The following is a 12627-nucleotide window of genomic DNA, read 5'->3' on the forward strand; positions in this document are numbered from 1 at the left end:
TGCCGGGGCAGCAGGTGGGGCTGGGGCCGAGCTGTGGCAGGGCCGGGAGGGAGCCCGGGCTCGTGGCTCACCAATGAACCTGATGGCCGCCACTTGCAGGGACTCCTGTGGGCTCTGCAGGTAGGGCAGGGCCCGGCGCAGGTGCTCGGCTGCTCTGCTCCCATGGTCTGCCAGCTGGAGAGAGCGGCAGGAGGGAAGGGTTGGTGAGGGCTCAGCCCCTTGGCCGGGCGCTGCCTGCGCCCAGCCCCAGCCTCCCCTGCCTGCACAGCCCTGAGGCGCGGCCAGCAGCCGCTGGTGCCGGGCTCTGGAGGGGCAGAGGGCCGGCTGCTGCCCGGGGAGCCGCGGTGCCGGCCCGCCCCACAGCTCCACTGGGCCAGGGCTCCATCGGAGCCTGGCTCGGGCCCAAAGGAGCCTGGAGAAGAGCCCGCACAGCCTCTGGGTGCAGCAGCGGGCAGGGGCACAGCTGCCAGCCCCGCACTCTGAGCACCACACTCAGGGGCCTTCTCCAGGCTGAGGCTGGGGCTTCCAGGCCGTCCTTACCAGGCACTTGGTGAACTTCCACGGCTTCTGGTTCTTCACCAGTCTTTCAAGATCCCTCCTCTTCAGGAACTTGACCACACAAAGCAGCATTTCCTCAGAAGCCTGGAGAGCAGCAGAGATGCAGAGATGGCCCCACAGCCCAGGGCGCAGGACTCACGTCCCTGTGCCAAGGCCTGGAGGAGGCTGCAGCCCGGCAGGCGCCAGGGCAGGAGGCAGCCGAGCCCCCTGCCAGGGGGACAGCAGCAGCCCACGAGTCCTCACCTGTGCCACACGCCGATTCTCATCATGGCAGTGGAAGAAGAGTGGCAGCAGGCTCTGGCGCAGGGGTGTCTTCAGGGCCTTTTTTTTCTTTTCCAGTGGAAGAGTCACCAAGGTTCTGAAGAGCAGTATGGAGAGCAGCTTCACCTGGCTATTATTCTTTATTGAAGGAAGAAAAAAAGACCTTAGCATTGGCTGCATGGGGCTCAGCTTGGCCCAGGCCTGCAAATCCACAAGGGCTAGTGCCTGGGAGCACCCAATGGCCGCGGCTGGGGGCAGCGAGCCTTACGTGGTTGAAGAGTGGCAGAAGTGCCTCAAGCAGCTGCAGTGTGATGGGGCTGGGCATCAGCATGTCATTGTCCAAGATGATAAAGCTGAGAAGCATGACTGTCATGCTAACTATCTCTCCATCTGCGTCCCACAGGAGCTCCACAAGACTTTCAGTCAGGCTCCACATTTTTTCGGTCTGTGCGGAACACAAGTTTGTGAAACGCCATCCTGCTGCTGCAGGGCCTAGACGCCAAAGGCCTGTCCTGAAGCACTCAGGCAGCTGAACTGGGAGGCAGGAGAGCTGGGAGCAACTGCCGCAGCACCCAAAGCTCAGCCAAGCCCAAGGGACTGCATTCCCCAGCTCAGCCTCAGCTGCTGCCCCCTTCTCACCATTGAGGGCTCCTCAATGAGCTCCAGAAGGGCCCTGAGCGCCAGGCGACGCCTCTCCCTGCACTCGCTCTGCAGCTGCCTTGACAAGATTTCCAGGACTCTGTTAGCACCGCGTTCACTCAGGTCCAGGAACTCGAGGACCTGAAAGGCACAGGGCAGTGAGAGGGGACCTGGCCGGCAGGAGCCCAGAACCGCACAGGGCTGGGCCCAGGCAGCAGCACAGGGTGCGGGCACCGTCCCAGGCAGCCGTGGCTCCGAGAGGGCAGAGAGCTGGGAGGCAGCTGAGCGAGGCAGTGCTGGCCATCAGGCTCACCTCCACAAGGAACACCAGGGCAGGCAGATCCCAGCGTGGCTCCCGTGTGCTGAGCAGCCGGAGCAGGTAGCGAGCGATCCGGGAACACAAGGGGATGGAGACACAGCACATCTCCCTGGCAGGAGAAAAAGGAACCAAGACTTTTGGCCAAGGGAACAAACCTCTGCCAGGACTGACTCACAGAGGTCTGGTCTTTCCCCAGCATCCTTCAAGGGGCCCTGGCCTATCTGGGAGGTGGCTCCTTGTGGGCACCCTCCTCTCCCAGCCTTTTCCAGTCTGCTTGGCCATCCCTCATTGACAAGGCTCTCTGGGCCACAACCACGGGGACTGTGTTCGGAACCCTGGGAACAGAGCACAAATGTCAGAGGCAGTGGGGAGAAGGGGGTCTCACCTGGCCAGCAGACCCACAGCATAGTGGTGGGTGTCAGCACACAGCAGCGTGTCCCAGCCACCCCTGCGTTCCATTTCCACCACCACATCCTCCTGCTGCATTCGGCAGAGCAGGGACTTCAGGGTCTGCACTGCAAACCTGCGTGCAGAGCAAAGCCCAGGTCACGCTGGGAGCACTGGCTCTTGCCCAGGGTCGTGGCAAGGACAGGAGGAGTGGGATGAGCACCTGTTGGGGCTGGTGGCAAGGCCATGTTGCTCCTGGCATCCTTTCCAGAAGGTATCGACCTCCTCTGGCACATCCAGAGTGCTGAAGAACACTTGGAAGAGCAGATGCACAAGGAGGCGGGGGAAATACACCGTCACCATATGTGGGACACAGGGCACCTGGAGGATCTTCCACATCACCACAGCTGCCTGCAAAGGACAAAGCCCCCCAAGACAGCCCTCAGTGCTGAGGTGTCTGTGTGGCAGGGCCCGAGCAGGGGAGGGAGAGGCCAGGAGAGAGGCAGGGGGAGCACGGGGCCTGGTGCCCCTGAAGCTGCTCCTGGGCCAGGTTTCAGCCCAGTCCCTGAGGCAGGGAGATGCAGTGGGGCAAGGAAGATGGAGAGCTGCTGGAGAGGCGGCCAGGGGGCCAGCAAAGGCCAGTTGCAGAAACTCACAGCCAGAGCAAAGACACCCGTTTTGTCCCCATCTGAGGTGCACGTGCTGTGCTCTGGCCAGCTCCCCAGCACATCCAGGAGTATCAGCAGCACCGGCTCCGCAGTCCTGGGCGAGCACATGATGCTCTTCCACATGGTCAAAGCAGCTCTGTGGGGTTAGAGCTCTGTCTCAGGGGGCTCTCAGACACAGCACCATGGCCTGGGCAGCAGTGGAGATCTGAGCTGGCTTCCAGCTCTGCCTCTGCCCACTGGCCCTCACCAGCAGCACCCAGGCAGCCCAGCCCTATGGGGACAGTACCCTGAGGGGTGGCAAGGGAGTGTGGCAGCAGGCTCGGGGGCTGACGTGCAAGGGCTGGCAAAGAGAGCAGCCAGAGAGCCCTGGAACTCTCTGTTGGTCAGACACTTTGGCCAGGCTGTACAGGCTGATGGGCTGGGGAGCCCTGAGCCCTCTGGGCAGGTGGGCCCCATACCTGTCACAGCACGGGGACACACGCAGGAGCGTCATGACTACGTCAGCGGGCTGTGCTTCAGTGAGATCCAGCAGGGTCCTGTTCAGCCTGTGCTCAGCAAACTGATTGGCCAGGAGCCACTGGTGGATGTACCTGACCAGGGCGGGCACCTGGAAAGGGCACAGGGTGACTTGGAAAGCTGCCAGAGGGAGGAATGTCCCCAGCTTCCCCAGAGAAGTGCTGCCCTTCCCAACACACTGCCATGTGGCCTCAAAGGTTTCCAGTGACCAGAAGGCGTGGCTTGGGAGGCCTAGCAATTCCTGGGAGGATCAAACCCTGGCCACAGGCTGCTTACTTGCTTTGGACTGGAAAAGCCCTCCTCTACGAGCATATCCAGCAGGGCAGCACTGGTCTTGGTTTTGAAGATGTGCGAATATGCTCTGAGCCCAGTGACCGTGGGGCTGGTCTCTTCTTCCCGAATTCTCTTCAGGAATTTGCAAACCAGCTGTAGGAGAAGGGCAGGAAGCCAGGGATTTTGCACGGAATGCTCCAAGCACTGTGACAGCAGGCCCAGCCCAGGTGGGGATGGCTGCAGGTACCTGCGCTGTTCTGAGGAAGAGGCCACGGGTGGGGTCCTGCTCTTGTGTGCGCTCCAGGGCTGCACCTGGCAAAGAGGGAGCACAGCCAGAGCTGAGGGGCTGCGGGAGAGGCCGGAGAACACAGCCCTGCCCTGTGCTTCCCAGGCAGGGACAGCCCTGGAATGCCCCAGGAGATGGAGCACAGCCCTGCGGGGTGTCTGCCTAGCCCCTATTCCTTCATGTCCATGGGCATGGCCCAGGGGATGGGATGGGATGGGATGGGATGGGATGGGATGGGATGGGATGGGATGGGATGGGATGGGATGGGATGGGATGGGATGGGATGGGATGGGATGGGATGGCGCAGTGCCCAGCTGGCTGCAGGCACCAACTCTGTGGCCCAGCTCTACCACTCACCACCACTCAACGGCTCCAGCTCTTCAGTCTCCTGTGCGGGGGCAGGTCCAGGGCCTTCTTCCTCTTCTTCCCCCCAGGCCAGCTTGGGCACTCTCTGCTCCATGTCTTGCAGGAGAGATGCCGTGGAAAAGCTCTGAGTCAGCAAGTCCTACAGTCGTGCCTGGAAGGCACCTTCGAGAGAGAAGCCACGGGAAGGCTACAGGACAGCAAGTCCTGCACTCTGGTCTCGAGGGCTCCTGCCACAAGGACAGGAGACTCCTGTCAAGGATTGTGGTGTGGCCTCAAGGGCACTGGCAGCAGGGATTGGAGATGCCTCTGGGGCACCAAGTCCCACGCTCTGCCCTCAAGGGCACCTGCAGAAGAGGAGCCTCGGGAAGCCCACAGGTCAGCAAGTCCTGCGGTCTGGCCTCGAGGTCAGCTGCAGCAACAATGCCTCGGAAAGGCTCTGGGTCAGACACGATCGAACGCGCTGTGCGGGGGCTCCTCACGGCACCGCTCTGTGCTGTCCTGTCCCGTTGCCTGCTCCGAGCACTGTGGCCTGCTCTTGTCACCACCAGCTCCTATGTCACCACGTGTCACAAAGAGCCCTTGGATACCCCTTCTGTGCCATGGTTACCATGCTGCACCGTGTCACAAAGGGCCCCTGCACACACAGCCCCCTGCCATGGGGCCGCCCCCAGCTGAATCAAAGTGGCCCAGGTTGGAAGGAATCTCTCACCCCAAGTGTTTAAGGCAGCCTGACGGGGTCTTTAGGAACAGCTCAGACCATCAGCAAACAGTGCCCTGCTCTCTGGGCTCAGGGCAGCAGAAGGAGACCCCAGGGCTGCCGAGGCAGCCGCTCTGGGAAGGGCACGGGGCATTCCACAGAAGCTGGCACGGCCTCCTTGGGACACGTCCCGGCGGGTGGCCATCCTAAACCTGTGGGTGTGACATGGACAGGGAACGTGTGGGCCAGGGCACGAATGCTGCTCTGACCTCTGGGCCCGGGGAGCACTGACATCAGCAGGTGTGGCAGAGTCCCTGCCCAAGCAGACCTGCCACCCCCCGAGCCCTGGCAGCGCTGGTGCCCATCTCCTGCCCCAGAGACCTGTGCCCCCGGGGGGCTTCTGTGCCAGAGGGAGCCAAAGCCCACGTGCATTGGGGGCTGTGCTCCTTTCTGCAGGGGCTGTTGGCAGGAGCACCTGGAGCAAATGCTGGCAACACTTGGTCTCGGTCAGAAGCTCTCACTCCATGCTGAAATTATTTTCTATTGAAGTAATTTCCTTTAGCACAGAAACACCTTAGTGGTGAAGGCACAGAAGAATCTGGCGTTCCAGACTCCTCACTTCAGGAAAGCTTTACTTCCCATTGCTCAACTCAAGGAGTTCCAAAAAGTTGCAAACTTCCCAAATTCATTGGGATGGCCTGAGAAGGTGAAGAGTTGGAATTTTGCTTCCCATCTCAAAGCAGCAACTCATTTACCCCAACATCATCCACTGAGAGTCACTTTACAGAACATAACACTACACAGAAGCAAAAAAAAAGTCATTCTTTGGTTTGCAAATGGTTTTCTATGAAGGGATGATAATATCCTAATTCTCTTAAGGAATAAAAGCTGTCCAGAAATAAAAGTCCACTCAGTGTTACAAAAGTAGCCCAAACAAATGGGTAGATGGCAAAAGGGCTAATCCTCCCCCTGGTACAGATATCTAAGTGGCCAGTAAAGTACAGCTCTCCCTTCTTGTTCCCTGCAGGAGAATCAGGACCATGAACAGGAAGAGTCACAGATATTCTTTCTGCCCTCCAAACCAAAGCTATGCCAAACCACAAATGCTGCCTTCAAACTGACTCAAATTCCAGCCTAGACCTCTCACCTTCCAGACAACTCCTTCCCCAACACTTTGCCAATACCAACCTCCCCAAACTCCCACCCAGAAGCCCTCAACACCCCACCAGGGCCCCCAGCTGACCCCGTCCCTCCACAGAGCTTTCCCACCCTCCAGCACACGCCCTGGTTCACTGCACATGCCCTGGGATGGCACTCAGGGGGATCTGCTCCAAGGCCTTCCCTGGTGGCAAGCTCAGGCTGCCAGGCCTGGGGTTCCTGGATCACCCTTCCCACCTCACTGGGAGCTCCCAGGGAAGCACTTTCCTTGAGAAGCAAGCTCCAAAGGCATTTCCCCAAGTGTGTAGATTTCCTGGGGAACACCAACACACTCTTAAGAAAAGCTGGCAAGGCTGAATGCTCCAGCTCTAGCTCCTATTTGCCCAAGTGTGTTTCCAGGTGGAGGTTCAGAGGTGCAGCCCCAGGCCCTCTACAAACACAAGGTGCCCGCTGCCTCTTCACCTGCCTCAACTCCTGCCTGCGCTCATGGCAGGAAAACCAGGCTGTTCCCAGCCAGAGCCCAGAGCCCTGTCCCCACAGGACACTCTTGCCAGAACCTTCCAGAACTCTCTGCTGTGCACGGAGCACTTTTCATGCCCGCTCCCAACAGGCTTTGGAATGCAGAGCACACCCTGGCTGGCTCTGCCACCAGCACGCCCCAAACACAGGTGGAGGAAGAAGCAGCAGGGGTTGTTTTGCGGCCATGCCCAAGAGAAACTGGAAAGGTGCCCTCCCTCTGGTCTCACTTGGTTGGCTTTCTGACTGGGTCTGAGCCTGGGGCTGCCATTCCTCATTGTGGGGACCAGCACCACACCTGGGATCCCAGCACTGCCATGCAGCGCTCCAGGCACTGGCACGGTCATGTGTCTGAGTCTCGGGCACTGTGCTGCTGCTTCATTTGCTCTTAGGCACACCCAAAGCTCTCTGTTGAGCCCACATGGTCTCTGGTTCTGCCCTCTTCCTCATCCTGTGCAGGGATGGAGCAGTGCTGTGCTTTCAGGAAGCTGTTCTTAAACCTTCCAGCATTCCAAGCTGTTTTGCCCTCTGTGGATGCTTGCCATGGAATGCCTCACAGCTGGGTTCAGAGCATCCTCAGCTTGGCTCTTCCAAAGTCCAGGGGCTCCAGGGGGCTCAGCAAGATCAGTGGTGTGGAAATGGACCTTCAGCACAGGGACCCTTCCAGCCTGATCTGCCCTCGTTCCTCTGTGTCTGTGCACAAAACACGGCGTGGAAGAGAACACCAGGAGGGGCCTGTGTGTCCCAGGGCTCTGGATTTGCATCGCTCCTGCTCCACAGAGATGGGGGTAAAGTGAAGAAGCCAAACTGTTTATTAATGGAAGGTGAAGCAAAGGGGTGAGCTGGCAGGGAAGAAAGGGGATGGGCAGGGTCTGAAGGCTGGAGGGAGGGAGCTGTCACCAGGGAAGGAGAAGGTGGGAGCTATGGGAGCTTCCCACAGGCTCAGCTGTGCCAGTCATCAGCTGTGCCTGGAGCTCCAGCTGGTCTCCTCTGGTCTCCAGGTGGTCTCACCTTCCAAGGGTTCTGGAGGTCTTAAAGAGACACTGGTTCTTCTGAGCCAGAAGATGAAAGTAGTTCTGCAGCTCTTCCCTCAAACATCATCTGTATAAATGTGCTTATATGGGAAGGGATGTCGTTTTCACTCAGGCCTTGAAGGGCTGGAAGAGAGAGGAACAGAGCCAGTCAGAACCTGGATGTGCAGGAATCCAAGGAGACCTTCCTGCCAGGGCCATCCCACCCAGCTCTTGCCATGGCCACAAGACAGGAGGGGCCAAGGGGATCAGCTGCAAGGTGCTGGCCATGAATCCCCTCACCCATGTCCCTGAAATCTCTGTGTGCTCTGCCCACGCCACCCTCGTCCACAGAAGGAGCGAAGCCCACTGCAGCCAGGGCAGGGATTGCAGCTCCCTGCCCAGGCATTGCAGCTCACCCAGCCAGCCCCTGCTGACAGCCCGCTGCCCTCACTCACCCTCGTGGAGGGCCTGGAACTCTTCCTTCTGCCCCATCAGGAGCAGCCTGGCCATCCCTGGGAACACAGGCTAACCATAACTAAGGCTGCTGTGGCTGTTATCCAGTTTGTTTTATGGCTTAATGAGGTGAGAAATTAATGGATTTTTAACTTCCTCTGGAAGGCGAGCACATGGATTCAGAGCTATCACACACTAACTGTGTGTTTTTGGGGTATTTTAAAAACAGTACTTACTGTGAGGAAATGACATTGGGGGAGACTTTCTCTCAACCCTTCACCCAGCTCTTTGGGTCTGCCCCACCACTTTTCAAAGGGTTCACATCCACTCTAAATGCTACTGATATCATACAGTGGTTGTTTTTGCTGATAGGCCTGTTCTATTAGGATTCAGAGATAGGGGAAGATTAACCTGGATAACCACCCTGACACCTACCCCAGAGACAAGGGATGCTGCTGCCCCAGAGCCTGACCCTGCCCCACAGCCCATCTCAGAAATGAACCACCCAGATTAGGTTCTGGTGAAGGAGATGGGCCAGATGCTGAGGGAGTACATTTCTCCAGCTGGTGAAAACCCTCCCCCTGCCTCAAAGAGGGAGAGTCTGATGGTGCAGCAGTGGAACCCACAGATGTTACAACTGTCCAGGTTCCAGCTGAACTGCAGAGGCAGTCACAGCCAGCAGCAGTCGCTCCTGCAGAAACAAGGAGGTCTAAGATGAAATCAGAGCATCCAGGTAAGGATAAGAATGGAGGGCCCTCACAACCCACAGGGGAGCCAGTGGTTGAGATCATCACTGAGTCCCTGATGTACAAAGTCCCTGTGGATGAACTCCACAAGGACATTGTACGCCGGGGATGTGAGGCTTAAACAACCTGGTTACTTCGGGTCGGGGACCTTATGGTCACAGGTGTGCAACTGGATGGTGGTGAGGCAAGGAATTTGGGACCTTTGACACAGGACTCAGGTATGAATCAGGTATTTGTACCGGATCCAGAGTCCCTTTCGCTCTGAGAGCTGCTTATAATGAGTGTCAGAGAGAGGTTTGTCCACAGGGAGAGAATGCAGGAGCACCACCATAGAATGTGCTGGAAGACCCTCGAGGAAGGGATCCAACAGCTGAGAGAAGTGGCAGCATTGGAGGTACTCTTTGGGAGGGATGGACAGCATGACAATGACCCTGACAAAATCAGGTGCACAGGGCAAATGCTGTGGAGTCTGGCAGATCTGGGGCCATCTCAATACACCACCTTCACTGCAACGATTAATGCCGATACCAACCAAGAGACAGCGGGCTCTGTCACCAACAAGCTTAGAAATTGTGAGAGTATGATCGATGGCCCAATGCAGGCTCATGTCTCTGCTATTATTAAGAGCCTACAAGAAGAGATGAGGGTGGAGAGAGGAAGAACAGTTCCCACATGGCACCAGTGCGAGTCACAGGCCCCAAAGTCACAGCCCAGCGTTCCCCAGCTAGAGAGAGAGGCTACACCCCAAGGGCTGACCTGTGGTTCTTTCTGTGTGACCATGGGGAAGACGTGGGAAGGTGGGATGGGAAACCCACTTCTGTCCTGGCAGCACGGGTGCGTCAGCTCAAGGAGGGAAACACTAACGGAGGGAGTTCCACTAAAGTGAAGGTAGCCTCAACCTCCCATGTCCAAGCTACCGGGTATGATCTGTCAGATCCCCTTGAAGGAAGCTCTACCGTGTATGCCCAGGAAAGACATAATAACCAGGGTTAGAGGGGCCCTGCCTCTAGCTGGGAAGAGGCACAGCCAAACCAGATCTTCTGGACGGTGTGCATCAGATGGCCTGGCACATCATAGTGACAAAAATACGATGCCTTGGTTGATACTGGTGTGCAGTGTACCCTGATACCATTGGGACATGTTGGGGCAGAACCTGTTTCCATTGCTGGGGTGATGGGGGGGATGGCAGCAATTGACCCTGTTGGGAGCCCAGGTGAGCCTGACTGGGAAGGAGTGGCAGAAACATCCCATTGTGACTGGCCCAGAGGCTCTGTGTATTCTGGGCATAAACTTCCTCCAGAATGGCTATTACAGAGAACCAAAGGGACTCAGGTGGGCTTTTGGCATAGCTGTTGTAGAGGCAGAGAACATTAAGCAGTTGAACGCCTTACCTGGACTATCAGAAAACCCATCTACAGTAGGACTCCTGAATGTGGAAGAGCAACAGGTGCCAATTGTGCACCGCCATCAGTGTCAGATGAATCGAGATGCTGTGATCTCCATCCACAAAATGATCGGTGAGCTGGAGAGCCAAGGGGTGGTCAGCAAAACCCACTCACCCTTCAACAGCCTCACTTGGCCTGTGTGCAAGTCTGACAGAGAATGGGGGTTGACTGTGGACTATCATGGCTTGAATGAAGTGACTCCACCACTGAGTGCAGCTCTGCCGGACATGCTGGAACTCCAGTACGAGCTGGAGTTCGAGGCAGCAAAGTGCTTTGCCACTATTGACATTGCCAACACGTTTTTCTCCATTTCTCTGGCAGCAGAATGCAGGCCTCAGTTTGCTTTCACCTGGAGGGGCGTGCAGTACACCTGGAACCGATTGCCCCAGGGGTGGAAGCACAGCCCCACCATCTGCCATGGACTGATCCAGGCTGCACTGGAAAAGGGTGAGGCTCCAGAACATCTGCAGTACATCGGTGACATCGCTGTGCGGGGGAACACAGCAATAGAAGTATTTGAGAAAGGAAGGAGGATCATCCAGATTCTGCTGGAAGCTGGCTTTGCTGTCAAGAAGAGCAAAGTCAAGGGACCTGCCCGAGAGATCCAGTTCCTGGGAGTAAAGTGGCAAGATGGACGGTGTCAGATTCCCACTGAGGTCCATCAACAAGATCAACGTGATATCTCCACCAACCAGCAAGAAGGAAACACAAGCTTTCCTGGGTGCCATAGGGTTTTGGAGAATGCACATTCCCGAGTACAGCCAGATTGTGAGCCCTCTCTACCTGGTCACCCACAAGAAGAACAATTTCCACTGGGGCCCTGAGCAGCAGGAAGCCTTTGCCCAGATCACGCAGGAGATCACTCATGCAGTAGCCCTTGGCCCAGTCAGGACAGGACCAGAAGTGAAGAACGTGCTCTACTCTGCAGCCAGGAACAATGGCTTGTCCTGGAGCCTTTGGCAGAAGGTGCCTGGGGAGACTTGAGGCCGAGCACTGGGATTCTGGAGCCAAAGTTACAGAGGGTCCAAAGCCAACTCCGCTCCCACAGAGAAGGAAATCTTGGCCGCCTATGAAGGAGTTCAAGCTGCCTCGGAGGTGATTGGCAGAGAAGCACAACTCCTCCTGGCACCTCGACCACCAGTGCTGGGGTGAATGTTTAAAGGAAAGGTTCCCTCTACCCACCACGCCACCAACACTGCATGGAGCAAGTGGATTACTCTTATCACACAGCGAGCTCTTATTGGAAACCTGAATCACCCTGGTATTTTGGAGATAATTACAAACTGGCTGGAAGGTGAGAACTTTGGTCTCACTGACGAAGAGGAGCAGGAACAAGTGACACGGGCTGAGGAAGCTCCACCTGCCAACCAACTACCACCAGAGGAAACACGCTACGCTCTTTTCACTGAAGGTTCCTGTTGCATTGAAGAGATGAACCAGAAATGGAAAGCAGCCGTATGGAGCCCCACATGACAGGTTGTTTAAGCTACCAAAGGAGAAGGTGGATCAAGTCAACTTGCTGAACTCAAGGCCATTCAGCTGGCCCTGCACATTGCTGAAATGGAAAAGTGGCCAAAGCTCTACCTTTATACTGATTCGTGAATGGTAGCCAATGCTCTCTGGGGCTGGCTGGAAAATGGCCAGCTGACAACATAGAGCAAAGCCTGTCTGGGCTGCTGATGAGTGGAAAGACATTGCCTCTGGGGTAGAAAATCTATCTGTGGAGGTCTGTCATTTAGATGCCCATGTCCCCAAGAGTGCAGCCAATGAGGAGCACAGAAGCAACGAGCAGGTAGGTCAGGCTGGAAAGACAGAGGTGTCAAAGATAGACTTAGATTGGCAACATAAAGGGGAGGTATTCTCACCTTGATTTACCCATGATGCCTCATGTCATCAGGGTAGAGATGTCATTTCTAAGTGGGCACGAGACCGAGGGGAGGATCTAACCATGGACAGTGTTTCTCAGGTTATCCACGACTGTGAGACATGTGCTGCCATCAAGCAGGCCCCGCGAGTGAAGCCCCTGTGGTATGGTGGTCAAGGTACAAGTATGGGGAGGCCTGGCAGATTGACTACATCACACTGCCCCAGACACACCAGGGCAAGCGCTACGTGCTGACCATGGTGGAAGCCACCACAGGATGGTTGGAGACCCACCCTGTGCCTCATGCCACTGCCCAGAACACCATCCTGGGCCTGGAAAAACAAGTCCTGTGGAGACATGGCACCCCTGAGAGAATTGAGTTGGCCAATGGGACCCATTTCAAGAATGGCCTTATCAACACCTGGGCCAGAGAACACAGTATTGAATGGATATATCATATCC

This window comes from Haemorhous mexicanus, chromosome 16, assembly GCF_027477595.1.
Source record: "Haemorhous mexicanus isolate bHaeMex1 chromosome 16, bHaeMex1.pri, whole genome shotgun sequence".
Lineage (NCBI taxonomy): Eukaryota > Metazoa > Chordata > Aves > Passeriformes > Fringillidae > Haemorhous > Haemorhous mexicanus.